At 58.4% G+C, this 20,341-nt stretch overlaps 2 non-coding genes across 2 annotated transcripts; both read left to right on the plus strand.

Annotated features, from left to right (window-relative positions):
- Positions 1-15,286: 15,286 nt before the first annotated feature.
- Trnan-guu lies at positions 15,287-15,359 on the plus strand. Its single transcript has one exon. It is a non-coding gene; the product is annotated as a tRNA-Asn (tRNA).
- Positions 15,360-15,459: 100 nt separating this feature from the next.
- On the plus strand, positions 15,460-15,532 carry Trnan-guu. The gene has a single exon. It is a non-coding gene; the product is annotated as a tRNA-Asn (tRNA).
- The last annotated feature ends 4,809 nt before the right edge of the window (positions 15,533-20,341 follow it).

Below are 20,341 nucleotides of genomic sequence, written 5' to 3' on the forward strand. Positions count from 1 at the left end.
GGGCCAGGGCCGGGGCCGGCCGCCCAACACTACTGCGGAATGGGAGGGGTTACTCACTCGCGAGGGGGTTATAGGCCACTACCACCATCCATTGCACCTCTCTCTCCCGCGCTCGCGCCCACACACACACACACACACGCACACGCACCTCTCTCTCTCACACACACACACACACACACACCGGTGGTGGCATTGGTATGGCGCGGAGAGGGCGCACGGGGCATTGCGCGTACTACAGGGAAGGGGAGGTCCAGGGTGGAGATGGATGAGAGCGGGCTCTGCCCCCCCCCCTTCTCTTTTGGTCCCCCTCCCCTTCCCCCTTCTCCCCTCAGTCGCGCCTACGCGGACCTAACCCACTTTACCACTTGTGTGATCCCAAAACGCGAGAGGAGCGCGCGGGCGCGCACACAAACTCTCAGGGATTCAAATTATGACTCACGTTTCCCAAGTCGTTTCATCTTGTTTTATACTCTGTAGCAAGTTATCCCACCGAGCGCACTCGTTTAAAAAATCCTTTCTCTTGTTTGTGTGTGTGTGTGTGTGTGTGTGTGTGTGTGTGTGTGTGAGGGAGAGAGAGAGAGAGAGAAGCCGTGCGTGCTCCGTTGTCCGGATAGTGTGGGACGGAATAATCAACGTGGCAGAGCAGCCCCTGCAGATTGAATCCCAATACAAACAACAAACAAGCAAAAAGATTGAAAGTGTTTGTTTTGGACACGTGGTACCAGCAGCGGGGGTCGATTTGTCGAGCGTGTTGTAATACCAACATCAGAACGGTTCAATATTCATATCAAGCGTCTTGTTTTTGTTTTCACCCCGGCCATTTTTCTTCCAGCGGGAAACACGTGTCTTGAGGTGAGGACGGCCCGTAAAGCAGCGCGGTGCACAGATCATGGAGGGCCACGACGGGCTGGTTCGCGGTGTGACTCAAACTCGGCAAGGCCCGGCAAGGCCCGGCAAGGCCCGGCAAGGCGGAGTTGAACCCGGCCCGCTCGTAAAGACGGAGGGTGGAACAGAACAGGCCCGCACAAAATCAAACAAACGAAAAAAAAAAGACAGGGGGAAAACACGCATAAAACCGATTGCATTTCCATTCCGGCGGTCATTTTGGCAGGTAGTGTACCCGCGGCACGCTCGCGCCGGACGGTGTGGCGCCACTGTGGCCGCGAATCGCCGCGAACAAAACGAAGCGAGTCGCTTTTTAATCCCGACTGTACCGCGGCGGCCTCGGCGTGGCCTCGGCGTGGCCTCGGCGGCGTGGACGGCCCGGACCCCCGCGCCGCACCGGCTGCGGCCCATTGCCGCGTTGCTACAATATTGTTGTTGCCGGTAATGTTATTGCTGGATTTGCCTCCACAAAGCAACGCCGAGCAGCGCCTAGCAACGCCGACACGACGAGCACGCGAATGCAGGGATCACAAATCCCACCCCTAATCCCGCGGGAAGGCGACCGGCAACGCAACGGGGGCGGGGCGGGGCGGGGCGGGGCGGGGCGGGGCGGGGCGGGGCGGGTGGGGCGGGGCGGGGCGGGGCGGCCCCCGCCGGGAGCGGCGGGAATTTTGAAGGCGGGGGGAACCAGAGGGGCGAGGATGAGGGGGCTGGAATGGAGGGGGAGGGGGAGGGGCGGACGCGCTCCGGTACCGTCGGGGACTTGCGTGCCGTGCTATTGGGCGCGAATTGCATTCCCGAAATAAAGGCGCTGCACGCAGCGCTCTCGCTTCTACTTTGACTCCATGCCTTCACACACATTCACACACACACACACACACACACACACACACTCGCACATTCACACACACACTCACACATTTGACACTCACACGCATGCCGTTCTTTTACCCTTTGCCTTGCACCCACGCACACACTTGCGTACCCGGGAGGCCTTGACCACACACACACACACACGCACACGCACGCACGCACTCACAGGCACTGCCCCCATCCATCACCATAGAGTACCGCGAACCCAGCGCCGCCGCCGCCACGACGCCGACGCGAATGATTCAGCGTTCGCGTTGTGGATCCATCACCCTGTCATGTCAATACTTCATCATTTGCTGCGCGAAGACTGCGCCGCGGCGTGTTGCGGATTTCTAAATCATGGAAAACTTGCCCGACAACTCATTTGCCAGTGGACATCGCCGCGCGCGGCGGGAACTTTCTCTGTTGGTGTTGTCCACGTCGGCCCCGCGCAAAAATTTGCCCCTGGAAATGGGAAAAAAAAAAACACTTTGCCCATGTAAGCGGGCAAAACGTGCTATTCTTCCCAGGCCGTTGGCTCCGCCATGGACGTGAAAGGCCCGAGCGAGCCGCCGCCGCGCAGAAACGCCTTCACTCACTGCGAGCCGAAACGTCTGACACGACCGCGAGAATGGTATATAATTGGCCCCGGAATAACGTTCCGAACGAAAGCAATAAGACGCGGCGTGACAGATTAACGTGACGTCCCGTGACGGCCCGTGACGGCCCCGCCGTGACTGCCGTGACGGTCGTGATGAGGAGACAAATCTTGATGGACCGCCTGTCGCGCTCATTGATTTATCGGAGCCGTCTCGGAGGCTTGCGAGAGAGAGAGAGAGAGAGAGAGAGAGAGAGAGAGAGAGAGAGAGAGAGAGAGAGAGAGAGAGAGAGAGAGAGAGAGACAGCAGCAGACAGCGACATCTTTCAAAGGGCGGGCCGCGAGATTCACCGATACCCCCACCCCCTTTCTTCCTCATTGCCTCCCCCACCCCTTCTGTCCTGCCACCCTGCGCCTGAAAAAGTTTTATTTTTTTCCTCGGAAAAAGTTGTCGCTTTTCGGAATTCTGTGCCGTGGAGAGGGTGACGAGCGGAAGGGGTCCGCGCAGCACACTGCAACAGGCGATGAGCCCCGTCTGGTCCAGTGTCCAAGGAAACGCCCCCCCCTCCTTTTCGCGCAAATTAGCATGGTTGCAGATTTCTGGGGCCTCGTGCGACGCCCTGGCGTTGCAGTGAAGTCGCATTTTAAAAAAATAAACAACAAAGAGAGCTAAGTGCCTTGTGAGGTCACTCAAACGCGTTTCATGATCTGTGTAATTTTTTTTCTAAAAAGTACAGTAAAATTTTTTGGGGTGTTTTTTGTCTTCTATCGTAACGAAGTCATTCACAAAAATGGGGATGATGCCTGGAAAACGGCAACGTCGTTTCCTGGCAAAATATTGGATTGTGTCGGCGGAACACCCCGCCTAGGCGCACGGGGCGTTTTAAAGGACTCCTCGAAGGACTCGGCGGCCTGCCTTACAACCCTTGCAAGGAAGCAACAACGAAGTAACCTCGCCGTGCCGCGCCGCGCCGCGCCGGTACGTGTTGGCCGCTCGAGAACGCGTGCCCAAATTTTTGGCGCCAAATGCTATTCCAATTCGGGGCGGCTCAGCCCTCGCACAGTGGGCCAGAAGACCGGTGGAGGCGGCCTAGACTCTAGGCGCGTGTTGAGCTCCAGAGTCGCTAAATGGGACTCGAACCGAACGTGTGACCCCACCAATGGATTGCTCACCGAACGAGGAATCCATTGGTGGGGTCACACGTCCGGTTCGAGTCCTGTTTAGCGACTCTGGAGCTCAAAACGCGTCTAGAGTTTTGGCCGCCTCCACCGGTCTTCTGGCCCACTGTGCGTCGGCCGCGTTGCGCGCGTTGCCCTTCTTTTATCTTCGGGCGCCGAGGGCCGCCGAGGGCTTTGACGAAGGGAATTCGATTTGGGTGACATCCGCCATAATAGCGGCGCCTACACCGGCAACGCGGAAACATGGCCAGTCTGTTTCGAGCTTCGCGCGCACAAAAGGTTTTTTTAACGAATGGATGGCTCGGAAAACGACCTGGTCGCGTATTTCAAACGGATTTTAGTGGAATGTCATCAGTGCCGACACAAAGAACGGGGAAATGCGTGGCCTTTCACCTTCAGGCACTTTCCGACCGTGAAAATCCGAGCCGAGAGGGAAATTTGACCTCTAACTAATTTGTCGTTACACAACAAAGCCAGCGACAGACTCGTGGCTGTTTATTTTTATTAAATGGCGTTCTAGCGACAATCGTCCGAAAGGGCAGCCGGTCTGACGAATTGAATCTGGCCACGCCACTCAATCGGGGCGGTGTCACACAACAACAACACTCTCTCTGTGTGTGTGTGTGTGTGTGTGTGTGTGTGCAGGGAGGGCGTGGGGACAATAAAATGAAGAAAGATACGGATGTCCGCCGCTAGGAGGCCTGCCGCTCGCTTGTCTCGAAACACATACTCCCCCTCCTCCCCGTTTCCTTCCGGTCCCAATATCAGGCCAACACGGTATATGAGCAGAATCACACCGGCTGCTGATTGGCTGCGCTGCGGCCTTCGGTGACGTCACCGGCCGCATTGCCCGCTCCCCGTTGGCTGTCGGCTGGGAGACCAGCGGCGCTTTGAACGGGGCCGGGTGTGGGACCTGGCGGCCTGTCGACCGATTCCGAGCGAGTCGCTTGCGTCGCTCTGGCTCTCTCGCACCTACAGGGGGCGCTCCATGAGTGCGAGACAGAGCGACGAAAACGACTCTCGGAATCGGTCTGCTGGCAGCCTGGCAGGGCCGCCAGCCGCACCGTGCCCGTACCGCAGCACTGCTGCCAACTTTCGGCCGACATGAAAAAAGGTTGGAAAAAGGACAAGGGAAAAGAGGCGGTATTATTGGTCGCACTTTGACCCCGTCTCTCTCTCTCTCTCTCTCTCTCTCTCTCTCTCTCTCTCTCTCTCTCTCTCTCTCTCTCTCTCTCTCTCTCTCTCTCTCTCCAGCCGCAGTGCGTCTCCCCGAAGTTGGCAGCAGTGGTGGTGCATAGCTGTCGAAGGCCTGCGTCATATCGACTAAGGGGAAAAGTGGCTACCGCGCGGTTACAGGTGCGGGTTCAAACACCGACGCCGTTTCGGTTTCCCGTTTCCCGTCGCTCCGTTCTCGGCGACTCGTCCGACGCCAGCCGCCTGGTTTCCCTTCCTAATGAAGACGTTTGTCCTTCCTGGAGTTCCCGGCACTGCTGCTGGAATTCGCTCGGAATCACGAATCGGAACTTCCAGTGCCGTGAGCAGACGCACCCTTCGGCGGCTCCTCCGAGTCCCCCGACTTTGTTTTTTCAAATCAGGCAAAAAAGCACTATCGTCCGGCGGCGGCCCTCGCCCTCATTGGCCGAGGCGAGCAGCCAATCAGAGTGAGCCGTGTCAAAACCAAAGCCCTTTCTTGGCGCGCCTGATCTATGGTCGAGTGCCCTCAACTTTTGGAATCCTATTATCCGAGAGGGCGCAGCGGTAGACATCTGCCCCTTTCCCTTCTTCGCCTCCCCCCTCCCCCCCCCCCCCCCCCAACACCCCCCCGCCTGCAATTGGAAACTGCCAGCAGCACTCGCAGGCCCGGGTAATTAACTTCATTTTTCAAAACACCTTCGGGACGGTGCGGCTTTGCGTTTCCGCTAAGCAAACGGGCCTCATAAATTTGATTTCCTTTGTCCGAAAGACAACGCTAAACCGTTGTGCCTTTGTTGGCGTTTTGTTTTTGAACGTTACCAGTGTGCTGCGCAGATTCGCCGCTTCCAGGAGCCCCGACTTTACCTGCGCAGAGGAGAAATGCAATCCATTTAGTGTGCAGTCGGGGCTGGGAGAACCTCAAGTCGAACCGCTAGCGTCGTCTCGGCGTCTGGCGGTTCGGAACCTGAGCACTGATAATTGTTTTGACACCTGCACCAACCAGTGTTCCCGTCTAACACACACACACTCTCTCTCTCTCTCTCTCTCTCTCTCTCTCTCTCTCTCTCTCTCTCTCTCTCTCTCTCTCTCTCTCTCCCTCTCTGCGACGGGTCCGTCCTTCCGGCGCGGAATAGGACGCGCAGAGCTCAGCGCACCCACTCGCGAAAAGAAGGCTGTTGTTTCTCTCTGCCTTTTTTTCCGCCGCCCGCGATTCCCCCTCCCCCCTCCCCTTGCCTGCCTTACCTACTCAATTTCACCCCGCCGCTGCCCCTCGCTCCCCTTCTCCGTCTTCTGTTGCTCCCCGGACAAGTTGCCCTGCGAGCCGACAGAGCGCGCAGGCAGTGTAAACAAACGTTCAGTCCGGTGTGAGATACAAAGACGCGTCGCCTCCTCGGCGGAGAGGAGAAAAAAAAATGACAGACATGCTGACTCAAAACGTAACAGGAAATTCAGGGGGAAGGATTTTGACTGTTTATAATTTGATTGTCAACTATTCATTTTCAGTTTGTGTTGATGTTTTTTAATATCATCACTCATCCACTGTTGTGGATGTCACCTGAGTCGTTTCTGACGTCACCTTCCAAAAATAATTCTCAATTTGTTTGCTTTCATTCAGAAAGAAACCAAAGGAAACTGGTATGAAATGCCAGACCCGCGTGAAAAAGGATCCTCCTGCCGCAAATAAACGCGAGGCTGTCGAGCCAGACGGCCATTCGACATCACTGCCAATGAAAACGCAGCTGGTGGAGGTGGATGTTATTTCCTGTTTGCACGCTCCTCAAAACTCGAGCCAACGCGGTCAGGCGAAAACCGTTGCGTAGTTCACGACTTGTTTTTTTCTTTTTTCTTTTTTCCCTCCACCAAGTGGGGTGAGTTTGTTCTCGAGTTTGTGCCTGAAATTCGTCGAAATTCGACTGAAATTCATTGAATTTGTACACTGAAATTGTCAGTGATTTCCCCTTCACACGGCGCTCAGGAGGAAAATCCGGCAACGACTAGCCTATACATTTAAGTTGAAGAGGGCTCGTGGACTGGATTTCCCTGAGGACAACTCGGGCGCTGCAATCAGAAGCCCGCGCACTGTCCCCTGCCACTACTTTCCCGACGGTTTCCCTTATGAGAGCAGTAATGCAAAGTTTGTGTCGGCAATGAATTTTTGTGTAAACAATCCATGCTGGTCAGGAACACAATCTCAGTTAGCGCGATTGTCCACAAAACAAACTTGTATGTCGGCTGCAAATGTTTCCCCCGGCAAGTCGTAGCAGGAGGCGACTAAAGTCTGACTGCCACAGTGTTATTCCCCAACGGGCGGCGCTGGCTTGGGGCGCTGACCTTTCAAGATAAAGTGCAGCCCGGGTTCAACTCCCGCTAGATGCTTGCAGTTTCCGCTGCATCTTGGCAGACACATTTCAGTTTAGTTTTTCGAAAGTTTTGCCCGAGCCAAACCTGCACAGATTTAGTCAGCTTACGCAAAAATCCCTTTTCTCGACATTTTTTTTTTTGAGGCGTTGCCTGCAGAAGCCTAGTGCAGTGCAGACCTAGTGGGCAAAGGACCTCGTTGGGAGTTGCATGTCCTGCAGAGCTTGCGGGGCTGGCCTCGTAGGGACTGGATGAACTGCCCGGCGGGATCTTCAGTGCAAGGGGCGACACATTTAACGACTGCCTCTACCGAGTGCGTGCCTGTGAGGCTTCTGCGATTGTGTCTGTGTTTGCGTGTCGAGGAATGCCCGTGTGTGTGTGGATGGATGCAATATTCATCGCAAAGCTTGAATAAATTACCTTGGGGGTCTGTGATACGACCAACCAGGGCAGCAGCCCCCCGGGGAAGCGTGGGTGGATAAGACGGTGTAGGGCGCAGCGAGCAGCACTGCAGGGGTTGACTCAGCGACCCGAGCAGAATCGGACCGAAAAGCAAACCATTGGCACCGCAGAGGTTAGGTTAGGACGCCTATTACAGCCTGCCCGCTCGGCCTGCCAGCTCGGCCTGCCCGGCGGGCTGTCCAATCGGCGGCCACGCCTGCCACGCCGCAAACAGGATGACTGGGGCGTCTCCCTGGAGCCCCTGGAATCCCGAAGGACCGAAGGACCGAAACGACTGGACGCGTTTGAATCATCCGCCCGGACGCGCGCGCTCCCGTTCCGTTTATTTTTTTCTAATTTTTATTTTTCATATTTGTGTATTTATATCTCTCACCCTGCGTGCGCGCGTGCGCCCCGGCGTCATCAACGCAAAAGTAAAAATATCCCTCTCTCGTGAGCCGTCAGCATGGAAAGCACTCCGGCAGAAGGACTGACAGTCCCTCTGGAGAGAAAGAGAGATGGAGAGATACAGGAGGGAGAGAGCACGGCCCCGCCTGGCCCGGTCCCAGGGGCGTCCCGTGACACTAAGCTGCCCTGTGAGCCACCGTTGCGCCAGGGCCGGCCGACCCGCAAATCCCAAACACCTTCATAAAATGCTAATTGCGAAAAAAAAAGGCACGGCAAAAATACAAGGCACGTGAAAGAAGCGCACGCAGCGAAAGGGGGCAGCCACTTTTCGGTGGTGATTTTGTCACTGAGTGAACGGAGCCCCGCCCCGCCATCTGCTCCCAAACCAGCAACATTTGCAATTACTTTGCCCCCCTTTTTTTTTGTCGCCCTGCCGCCGCTTCTTCCCCGTCCGTCCGTCCTCGCGTGTTGTTTCGCCGAGAATAATAATTTAATTTGCAATATTTCGCCAGCTAACCCAGTTTGCGTTGGATATCAAGTGTCCTGCCTGCCGCGCGCTCCGAGCGGGGCGTGGCGGGGCGTGGCGGGGGCGTGGCGGCGGGGCGTGGCGGGGCGTGGCGGGGCGGGGCGAGGCGCGGCGCGAACCCGGCTGGAGAGCGAGTCAGAGCGACACATGTGGCGCCTCGGTGATTAAAATGGATGCCTCCCGATTCCTCTTATCTCAAACAAGGGTTCGAACAACAAAACAAATGAGCTCCCCCCAAAAAAAAACAATAAACAAAAAAAACCGTAGTTTTTTTTTTCAGCTGATGATACCTTTACTTTGAAACATACCTAACAAGAACAAGTCCTCATTATTATTTTTCATAAATACGTTAGTAGTGTGCTTGTCCTTACGATAATTTGTTTACAGTGTGGTCGAGACGGCGTCGGCGTCGGCGGGGACGCTGGACTACAAGGGCTGCTGGAGGTAAGCGCGAGGGTCCACGGACCGTCCGCGTGTGCCGTGTGTACAGTGTGTGTACCGTCCCCGCGCCTCGCCTTGCGGTCCGGCCGAGGGTCCGGCCGAGGGTCCGGCACGGCGCGGCCATGGCCGTGGCCAGGGTCATTTCACACGACAGTTGTCTGAAAAGTTGGGCGTCCCGCCTCCACGCCGCGATCCCATAGCCCCCCCCCCCAACCTCTCCCCTTCGTCGCCGAGGACGATATAGCGCTTTATTCAATCCCATTGCGACGTTCTCCTCCGTCCCTCTGGACACGCGCGACGCCGCCACCACCACGACACTGTGAAAATGTTCGGTTGTCACTTGAAAATGGACAACAAAGTGGACAACAAATTTGTTTTTACAGTGTGCAATCTCTTCAGCACCTGCTGCACGGTGTTCCCTCGTGCCATTAACAAACCCTGTGGTGCCGTCACCCATCGTCCGTCGGAAGAAACATTTGTTTCCCGTCGTGAGGTGCGTGTGTGTGTGTGTGTGTGTGTGTGTGTGTGACTTGTCCTTCAGCGCGTTCGTACGTGACACGCTGAACTGGTCGAGCCCAATATCAAAGGCCGCGTAAAACAACGTAATCATTGGGCTTTGGAGGCCGAAGTCTTTTGATTGGAGTCACGGCATGGCGTCCCTCCAACCGAATCACGCCTCCCCGCCCGGTTCTTTCTTCCACGCACAAAAGTCTGCATTTGGCGGAACCACTTGGTACGCTTGTTGCCGTGTTTTCCATCTCGTTGCGACCCCGCTAGAGCGACTCTCCGCCTTGAGAACATTACACGGGTCCCCAGTCGGGCTGCCCGGGCCTCGGGTTGCCTTTCGTCGCGCCGTGGACCGTCCCAGGTACCGCTCGGCGGAGCTCTGCTGCGAAGCACTGCGCAGCCCCGCGCCATTGCACACCGGCCTTAATCCCGGCCCGGAGTGACTCGGAAAATAAAACGCTTTCGATAAGCAGCAACTGTTGCTCCACCTTAAATAAACCCTGCTTGTGCGCGCAGCACACCCCCACGCAGGAACCGCGCCCCGCCCCGCCCCGCCCCGCCCCACCCCACCCCACCCCGCCCCGCCCAGTGCGCTGCGGATTCAACCCCGCCCCGCCCCGCCGCCAAGACGAGCAGCTGTAAAACTCTATGGGCCAGCCTGGCGGGGCGGGGCGGGGCGGTAGGGCCGCAGGGCTCGGAAGGAGGGTGACGACGCAAGCCATCAAAATTGTCGGTCCACGTTCGTGAATCCTCGGGGGCGTGTGTGTGTGTGTGTGTGGTTTTTTCCGCTGCAGTCGTACGTGCGTGTAAAGTGTGTTGCCAGTAGAAGTAAGTACGCAAAATGATGCCTTACTTTCGAACGTGCTGTCTGGCCTATGCGGCTGCTTCTGGTCGAGACTCGGACCACGGGGCAGCCAGGCGCGGTCGGTCGGCCTGGGGCTGGTGGGAACCCTTCCACAACGATGCATTGTGGCAACTTCTGCCCACTTACGCAGGCCGCGCCTTCGCTGCGTTGCCCAGCGTGTCGCCTGCCGGCCCCTGGCGGCCCACCGCGATGGCGACGAATCCGTCCGTCCCTCTCGCGCCCTGCGGGACCGGGCCGCGAGTGCGAGAGAGACAGAGTGTGCCTGCACAAAGACCGGCCTGCACTGAACACACGGCGCTGCAGGCGGCTTCCGGCACACTCGTACAAGCGCAATGGTGCGTGTGGGCCGAGTTTAAGACCTTTCCGCCCCGCCCCGCCCCGCCCCGCCCTGGTGTGTGAAATGGCTCGAGAGCCCGCCCGCACCGCGCCAGCGCCGCGCCAAAGGGTGCACGGTTTGAATGAACTTGTCCGGAACCGCCGCGCCCTCCGGCCTGCGGGCCCCGCCCCGCCCTTCCCAGGGCCATGCCCAGGGCCTGCAGGGCCGCGCCGGGGCCCCAGGGCCACACATTGGGCGCGTATCGCAGCGGGGCCGGCTGGCCAAGGGCCTGGCCGCCAGGGCTCGCCCTTTTGTGTGCTGCTCTGCGACGGCCCGACCGGCACTGCGACCAGACCGCGGCCCTGGAGGTCATTACGTACACCGTAAGGCTGCAGACTGACGTGAGTCGTTTTCGTCGCTCTGTCTCTCTCCCGCCTACACGGCACGCCCCATGAGTCCGAGACAGGCCTGGCGCCGTCCGGGTTGGGTCCCTCCTCGCCCGTGAGCCAAGCCGCCTGAGCACTACATCAACACAACTAACCGTCTGGCCCATCCGAGTACCCCGACGGGGATCCCGCTCCACCAGGGCAAACTTTGATTAGGAAATTTTATGCAAGTCGTGAACCTGCGGAGCAAGGCGGGCAGGCGGCAGCGGACAGACGTGAGGGCCGGGGCGCGGCCTGGGGCACGGCCTGGGGCACGCCGGGGGGCCGGGGGATGGCCTGGCCCCAGCCCTTGATGGCCTTCTGATGGGGTGCGAAAGGTTTGTCGTGGCGAGGCTGCGAGGCTGCCAGGCCCTCCAATTTCGTCCTTCGTCCTGCGACCCGCAGCAAGGCGGCAAGGGTCGGCCTGGATTAGCCCTGACTGATACTTTAGGGCCGAGGCCGTGCCAAGCCGGGCCGCACAGTGGGCCAGAAGACCGGTGGAGGCGCTTCCAGTTCAGGATCCAGTTCAGACTCACTCAACCTTGGCGTTAAACTCGATCGCCCTCTCAAGGTGTCTCGCCGGGTGATTCCTGCTTTTTATTTTATCCCCCCCCCCCGCTTTCTCTAGAGTTTATGAAGTGTCAAAGATTGCTCATCCGGGCCGGCTGGCTTTAAACAACAGTCTCGACTCGTTGGCGTGGATTTCGTCGCGGCCCTGACGTTCGGCTCGAGTTTCCAAGCAGCATGACGAGGAACAAAAGGGACTTCTGGGGATGAGGAGGGCGGAGAGAGAGAGAGAGAGAGAGAGAGAGAGAGAGAGAGAGAGAGAGAGAGAGAGAGAGAGAGAGAGGAAGGGCTCACAGCTGAGCAGACAGTCCCTGCTGGCCCCCTTAGGCCCCCCAGGTCTCCCTGATTAACGCTGACGCCGCTTCTCACTCAATTACTGCCTTTTCCTCTCTCTCTCTCTCTCTCTCTCTCTCTCTCTCTCTCTCTCTCTCTAAATGTGTCACCGTCTTCCCCTCCTCGAGCCTAAAACCTGCTGTTCCTGCAACTGCTGGCAGTCCCCTCCCCCGACCTCGTTCCCTGCATCGCCGATACTCAACCAAATTGAGCGGAGTAAATAGTGCCCCGAACAGGCTCCTCGCCGTCTCCCTCGCACGCGCACGGAGCGGGCCGCGAGTGCGAGAGAGACGGGACGATCGGACGAACGGCCACTTCCAGGACAACGGGAATGCCTTGCAGTGTGCACCGCCTTCTTCCGCCCCGATGCCGACCGGCCTCGGGATTGGCCGAAGAAAAGGCGTCGAAGTTTCGCGGAAACGGAGCGGCGGCGTCAAAGTGAGAGAGAGAGAGAGGATTTATCATGGCCTTGTATTTCCCCTGCAATTATTTCCCGAATACCCTTGACCTTAATCCAGGTAGAGGAGAAAAAGTCCAATGAAAAGGAGGGTTCGTTGTTGGACTGGTCCATCTCCCTTTTATTTTATTTTTTTGGTGTTTTTCTCCGGGCAACGTCGTCGTGTCGTAGAATTTCTGCACTGTCACATTGATTACTTCCTCGTCAGTCCTCCCGGCAGTGTGCTGGCGGAGGCGAGGCGGCGCCGTCCCCGGCCGTCCCCCGACGCGGGCGCGCTTAAACGGAGTGGGCGCCAAGCTCTTTAACGCGGATTAACCTCGATCGGCCTTGACCGGCGACGACTTGGCGACTTCGGACTGCATTTGGCGTTCCGGGAATGAAGGGGGGACTCTGGAGGTCGCTGCCTTCCGTTTCCGGCACACCCTAAAGAGACGCCCTTTGGTTTTCAATGACCCCTGAACGAAATCTTTTAAAAACTATTTTAAACTATTTTAAAAGAAATAAACACTGTTGTTAAAGCGCTTAGCTCTCTCTCTCTCTCTCTCTCTCTCTCTCTCTCTCTCTCTCTCTCTCTCTCTCTCTCTCTCTCTCTCTCTCTCTGGCGAAACGAGCCGGAAGAAGTACAGTCACTCCAAACTGCTTCCCCCTCGGGTGGAAAACGTCGGGGGCCGCACGCGGGCCTCGCTCTTGCGCCGGCGGCGGCGGCGCCAAAACATTTTTAATTTTAAAACATTGAAAAACCAATTTTGGCTAGTTTTTGGGCCGGGAAATCAAGCAAAATAAGGCCTTGTTGGCCTCGCCGGCGGGAACGGGCGTGGGTGCCTCCTCACTGGGCGCTCGCTCTGATGGAAATGCAAATATTTTGGGCATATAAGGTCGCGACGCCGACGCCGCCGCCGGTAAAATCATCGGCGGCGGCGCGGCGGCGCGCCACAAATTTTGGTCAGCGGCGGCGGCGTGGTAAAATTTGTCGGCGGCGGCGTAGCGGCGGCGCGGCGCACATGTCTACTCCAAACTGCTCCTCGGTGAGCGTCGCCGCACGCGGGCCATCGCTCTTGCGCCACTCGCTGCTCCAAAACAATAATATGAAACATTGAAAGCGAATTTGCCGTTTTGGCCGTAAATCCAGCAGCAGGGCCTTGTTGGCCTCGGCCAGGGCGCAGGCCAGGGCGGTGGCGGTGCCTCCTCAGCTGCGCCGCCGTCCCGCTCATGATCTCCTGAAGGAGCAATCCTTCCTCGGCGGGGCTGTTCAATTTTTCAGGCAATTTGCACGCCGCTGAAGGGGCGCGCCCGCCTCGCCTTCCCCGCCCCGCCGGCAGTAACCCCGCCGAACAACATGGACTTCCGTTCCGGGTCCGGGTGGCAGGGCGGCGCGGCCCTTTGGCCCAGCCCTTGGCTCGGCCCTTGGCTCGGCCCGGCCCGGGGCTGATGGTCCCTAGTCCTTTCGACCTTTATTTCGGGCCGGCACTCTTAAACTTCGGACGGCCGCAAACTTCAGCCTGCGCCTTCGTTCGCCCGATTCACGCGCTCAAAACGCGTTTCGAATCTGGCCGGCTCCACCGGTCTTCTGGCCCACTGTGCGCGGCTCGCGGTGCAGTCCGCGCGGTGCGACACGGAATGGCGGTGGAGTGATGTGGTATCGACGCCGCCGCCCCCTTCCCTGCTCTCCTCTTTATTGCTCTATTCTCTTTCCCCGCGACCACAGAGATAAATGTGCAAAGTCGAAGAGCGCCGTCGCCGCGGCGTGGCGGGGCGGGGCGGGGCGGGGCGGCGTTCCGGTCCGGACGTAAGTGGTGTAAATTCAGACAAAAGGCGGTGGCGGCGAGGCGGGCGTGCGGTGCAGGTGAAGATAACAACTTCTAAACAAGTTGTATCAGAGTGCAATGAGCCGAGGAGAGCGAAGGGGGTCGAAGGGGAGCCGTCATGTCTGGCCTGCCCTCTTTGCCGGCGACGCTGGCGGCGCATCGGACCGTCCCATGCCGCGCTGCACTTGGCCAACGAGCGTGATATTGAAGCGATACAGCACGCCGCGCTTCGCGGCCCCGCCCCGCCCCGCCCCATGCCGCGCTGCACTTGGCCAACGACGTGTATTGAAGCGATACAGCACGCCGCGCTTCGCGGCCCCGCCCCGCCCCGCCCCATGCCGCGCTGCACTTGGCCAACGAGCGTGATATTGAAGCGATACAGCACGCCGCGCTTCGCGGCCCCGCCCCTGCCCCGCGCCACATGCCGCTTCGCTGCACTTGGCCAACGAGCGTGATATTGAAGCGATACAGCACGCCGCGCTTCGCGGCCCCGCCCCGCCCCGCCCCATGCCGCGCTGCACTTGGCCAACGATCGTGATATTGAAGCGATACAGCACGCCGCGCTTCGCGGCCCCGCCCCGCCCCGCCCCATGCCGCGCTGCACTTGGCCAACGAGCGTGATATTGAAGCGATACAGCACGCCGCGCTTCGCGGCCCCGCCCCGCCCCGCCCCATGCCGCGCTGCACTTGGCCAACGAGCGTGATATTGAAGCGATACAGCACGCCGCGCTTCGCGGCCCCGCCCCGCCCCGCCCCATGCCGCGCTGCACTTGGCCAACGAGCGTGATATTGAAGCGATACAGCACGCCGCGCTTCGCGGCCCCGCCCCGCCCCGCCCCATGCCGCGCTGCACTTGGCCAACGAGCGTGATATTGAAGCGATACAGCACGCCGCGCTTCGCGGCCCCGCCCCGCCCCGCCCCATGCCGCGCTGCACTTGGCCAACGAGCGTGATATTGAAGCGATACAGCACGCCGCGCTTCGCGGCCCCGCCCCGCCCCGCCTCGCCGCTGTGTATATATGCATTGCACTGCTTAGCGGTTTTCGACAGCTGAACAGCGCGCGGCACAGCGATAACAGCGCCAACGCAGCGCTCCGTATTTCGGACACCGAGATGCCATCGATGCCGGGCCTCCGTGGCGCAATGGTTAGCGCGTTCGGCTGTTAACCGAAAGGTTGGTGGTTCGATCCCACCCGGGGGCGTTACAAATATTTTTCTAAGACTGAAGGCGCAGTTGCATCATTTGTGAATCGAAATGCCACAGAGCTTTATCAATCAATTGTGTTCCGTGGATTTACACAAGCCTCCGTGGCGCAATGGTTAGCGCGTTCGGCTGTTAACCGAAAGGTTGGTGGTTCGATCCCACCCGGGGGCGTGCAACGTTTTGCGAGTTTGTGGTGCCACTTTACCTCGCTGGCCACATCCGCTTTAAGTAGTGAGCTCCGGCCCGGCCGGTAGCGCCACTTCCCCTTTTTGTCCCGGGACCACTTTGACAGACGACGCGTATGGAGGTTCATGCGGTCGTAACTACGCCGCACGCGTGCCTGAGTTTGGCACTCGCTGTGCCGGTGTGTAGGTGTGTGCGAGTCTGCGCAAAGCGCGGCTGAAACCCAATTTGGCTTCCGGAAATTGGAAGCAAATAATTATGCTATTGCGTAAGCGGCGGGGGCAGGGCCGGCAGGGCCGGCAGACCCAACGCCCCATTAGCGATGCGGCCCGATGGCGCGAGGCACGCGTTAATCTAACAAAACGGACATAATTTCCATTACACTCGTCTGATTGACCTGATGCGCCTCGTGGAGGGTGACGCCGTGTCGCATAGTGGAGTTCTAGAGTCTAGAGTTTTGGCCGCCTGCGCTGGTCTTCTGGCCCACTGGGCGTGGACACTACGACGTCAGGCAGGACACCGGAGGTGCTTGGCCACGTGGAAGGGAACGGAGGCCCGATGCCGTAAACCGCGACAAGCATCCCGGCTGTTAAATCCGGCCGTCAAAAATTAGCCGTGGCGCGCAATCAAACGAGCAAGGAGTGGGCTCTGCTCCGCCTCGCTCTGCCTCGCTCCGCCGCGCACTATCCGAGCCGTATCGCCGCCGTGCTTGGCTAGGCGCTACGCGCGCTGCCCGGCGTCCAACTCATCGGTGAAGCGATTAACTTGCTGGCGTAATTGGCCGAGGGCCGCTTTATGCTTTGCCCCGTTAACTCGGCTTTACTGCTGCAGGCACTACAGGTAGGTGCACACCACACACCACGTTTCGGAACGAGACACGAATTGGCGCTTTTAAAACTGGCTGTAACTCGCTCGATGCAGTTGGCCGGAGCGCCGTGCCGCGCCGTGCCGCCGCGCGCCATTGCTCACTGTCGCTCGCGGCGCTCTGATTAATTTTATTCTCGCCGGGCCGCGTCCGTGGAGGGCCTAATCCGCCCCAAGGCCCCAAGGCAGTGTCGCTGGGGACCGCGCTGCCTGCCTGGCTGCCTGCCTGCCTGGCTGCCTGCCTGGCTGCCTGCCTGGCTGCCTGCCTGGCTGCCTGCCTGGCTGCTGCCCGCCGGCCTGCCTGTGCAGATGCATGGCCCACGAAAAAATTGGGCTCCGCTCTGACCGTGACACCTAGTTAGCCTGAAAAAAGAGTGGGGGAGCGCGGTAACGTGATGCAAAATTTAAACTTTGACGGCAGTGAGCGGATTTTGAAGAGTATGCCTCTCGATCCATCGGCTTCGCAAATAAAAAAAAACCAGGTCAATGTTTTGGCGACCCTGCAAATTGGTGTCTTTTAAATCTGGACTCGATTTTCTGAACGATTGTTTAGTGTGGTTTCAGGGTCCTGTTGCATGGAACACAACAGTCGGCGTAGTCCAGGAAACCCCACTCACCACACACACACACACACATACACACAGTCCCAACCTGCTCCGGGCAGGCTAGCAAACGTGTAGCCACGTGCCAGCGGGCACGCACCGCGCCGCTCATGGAATACTTGCAGTGACCGAGCCGCCGGGGCCTCTTGCCGTGTGTGGACCGCTGCCGACCCCCCGTGGGGCCACGGGGCCGCAGGGCAGTTTGCCGGGCCGTGGGCGCGCATATTTCTCTGTCTCGCACACTTTATCTCTCTAATTCGTCCTCATTACATGTTTACGAGGCACACCGGCTGGCTCGGAGGTTGGCTTGGGCCCTGCCTCGGCCGCGCTGCCGCCGTGTCCCCGGCCTCGGCCTCGCCACCTCGACCACGCCACTGCCTTGGCCGGCCTCGGCCAAGCAGGTGGCATAATGGAAATTGGTAGCCAGGCTAGTGATAAAATAATTCGGAATGTGCGCGGTGAGCTTTGCCTGACGTCACTAACGCGAATATATTCATCGCGCAGCCTAATTGGCTGCGAAACAGCCGCCGGTTTTATTTTTATTTATGTTTTTGTCCTACTCATTGCGTTCCTGCCCCTCCTCTGCTGTTAGAGACGCTAAAAGTCTCCCGTAGATCCCTTAAGTCCCGCACCAATTCAGCCCCGGCGAAGGGGGCCCCCTTGCGATAACACACTCGCTGAGGTTTTTACTCTGCGGGGTTAAGGACTGCCGGCCGCACTGCCCAGAGGGCCCACGGGGCGCGCAGGGCCCAAAGCCAGTGCCGGCAGAGACAGGGACGTCCCCTCCCCTCTCAGGGGCTCCTCCCAGCGCTCACACGCAGAGCCCAGTTTTAAAGGACGATTCACTGCGCGCCGCCGCGACGACGCCCCACCGACCCTGCGGTGAGAAACAACCGGGACGGCAGTTGGAGATACCCATAGGGTGGACGGACTCAACGTCGACCTAAATGAAATGTAAGTAGATTCTCTAATTGCTGGTTTTGAAGTGAGACTACTCTTGCTGTGACCACTGTGACTGTTCTCTATGTACTCAGATTCAAGAATCCAGAGTGACGCCTGCGGCGCTGCTGTTTCTGAAAAGCCAGAATGCACGTTTGCTGCACCAGTCCATTTTCTGGTCCTTCATTTCCTTGAAAATAAGGGGACGTGCTTGTTTCGGGGTCCGCCCTTTCTTTGTCAGAGAGGAAAAACCGTGCAAATCTGGCGCGCTTGACGTCGTGAGCGAAATGCAAAGCCTGACCAATTCATTCTGGAGCCAGGGCTGCAGGAGAAGGCCACACGTCCTGGGTCTTTGTGCTTTAAGTGGCGCTAAATTAAGGAACTGTGAGGGTTTATGACGGTCCGCCCGGAAACAGCGCTCGGGACCCGGTGGTAAAAGCGCAGATTACGAAAGCGTAAGTTATCATCTTGGCCGAAACTTGGGCAACTGAAACATGTGTCGTCTGTTGTTCCCTGACTTAAAAACAAAGAGCCCGGATTTTTGCCTTGAAAAGTGTGGCCGCAATTTCTTGTCTTCGTGCAAAGCAACTTACTGATGTGTACACCATGACTCCTTTTCATTGTAGTGGGCCTTCCGGTGAGAAGACGAAGCTCGGCTTGATGACGGCCGCGCTGTGACGCGTGTGCACATGCGAGGTTGACATGGGGCTCCCCGGGGCTCCGAATTGGAGGCAAGAGATCCCTTGGCGGCAAGTGCAGATCACAAGAGCGCCGCCTGGGACTTGCGCGGGGCTCGCCCAGCCAGGCAAGTTCGGTAACCACACGAGTCGTCTGCGACCTGATTTCCTCCTCCCGGGCTTAGCGGAAGTCAAACTCGACAAGCGCACTTCCGGCGGAGTTAATGAGCAACAAACTGCTTGCGTGTGGTTCTCAAGAGCACCCAGAATGAACGCAGACACCAGTGCAAGTTCTCGACCGAGATGAGATGCCTCGAGTTCTGCGAAGGACGCGTCCTCGTCCTTTCGCACGATGTGCGCGTGACAAGGGGCGTGCGTGAGGCGTGCACCCGACTGGAGATGATAACCCTGCTACCCGTGTCACCCGACCCGCATTTCATCCGGCCAATAGCACGCCGTGAGCACTGCCAAGCCGGAATCTTTATACGCTTGGCTCCTATCTCGGGCCCTGTAAGGTTTAAGCCCCTGCTGCGATCATACCCTGGAGAGGGATCTTTTCATTTTTTACTTTTCTTGGTTTTTGTAAGTAAACTCCAAGATCCACTAATACCGTTTCGCAATACAGCTCTTCCTCGGGGAAGTTATGTTACTTAATTGCTGGTTGCCACGAAGTCTTGGCTGTCTGAACTAGACATGTGCGCCGACCGCATTTTCATCGGCGGCGGCGTTTGGCCGAAATTTAGCCGGCGGCGGCGGCGACGCCGGCGTCTGCGCCGATGTCTTGATCGGCGGCGGCGGCGGCGCGGGCGGCGTGGTTGACTTAAATTTGGTCTATTTTCTCAATTTAAAAACATGCCCATGAAAATAAAACACAATTTGATGGACTAGTTCTTTAGGGTGGACTAGTTTCGTTACAAAGGTAAAAATTAAGCAATTAAACACTCCAATAAGAATTTGTTCTGGCGGCGGAGAACGTGCTCGTCGGGTTGCCTATCCCTGGGCGCTCGCTGCTGATGGAAATGCAAATATTTTGAGCATTTAAGGTCGCGACGCCGACGCCGCCGCCGGTAAAATCATCGGCGGCGGCGCGGCGGCGCGCCGCAAATTTTTGGTCAGCGGCGGCGGCGTGGTAAAATTTGTCGGCGGCGGCGCAGCGGCGGCGCGGCGCACATGTCTAGTCTGAACATGCTCGCGTCAGTGACCTCACGCCATTTTTCTCCTGGCAGCGTGGCCCGATCGTGTTGTTATGACCCTTGCCAAAACAGCTGACAGTTTCCCGTGACTCTAAAAAGTGGTCCTCCGTTCTCGAAGTGGATATAAACGTGATCCGAGGAATAAAAATTTAATACAGGTGCCCCGAGGTCGGGATCGGCTGAGCCCAGACATCTCATCAAGATGCCGGAGAGCACCTCTGGCAAATACCAGCATCTTGTACACAGGAACCGCGCCCTCTGCCCGGATATCCATCCAAGGGTCGCCCTTTAAGCCGTGCCGCCCGGCAGAGGCCGGCAGAGGCCGGCAGAGGCCGGCAGAGGCCGGCAGAGGTCGGCAGAGGCCAGCAGAGGCCCGGGGACACAGAGAACGTACACACCCGGATTAGGGGGAGGGTTAAGCCCCTGGCCGGCGCAAGTAAAGTGAGTGTTGACGCCGGCGGCCACGGACAGAGCGTCCAACTTGGCCACCTCGGGACTTTCCCCGATCATCAAACAGACGCG

The sequence above is a fragment of the Thrips palmi genome, unplaced genomic scaffold (assembly GCF_012932325.1).
Source record: "Thrips palmi isolate BJ-2018 unplaced genomic scaffold, TpBJ-2018v1 HiC_scaffold_6, whole genome shotgun sequence".
Lineage (NCBI taxonomy): Eukaryota > Metazoa > Arthropoda > Insecta > Thysanoptera > Thripidae > Thrips > Thrips palmi.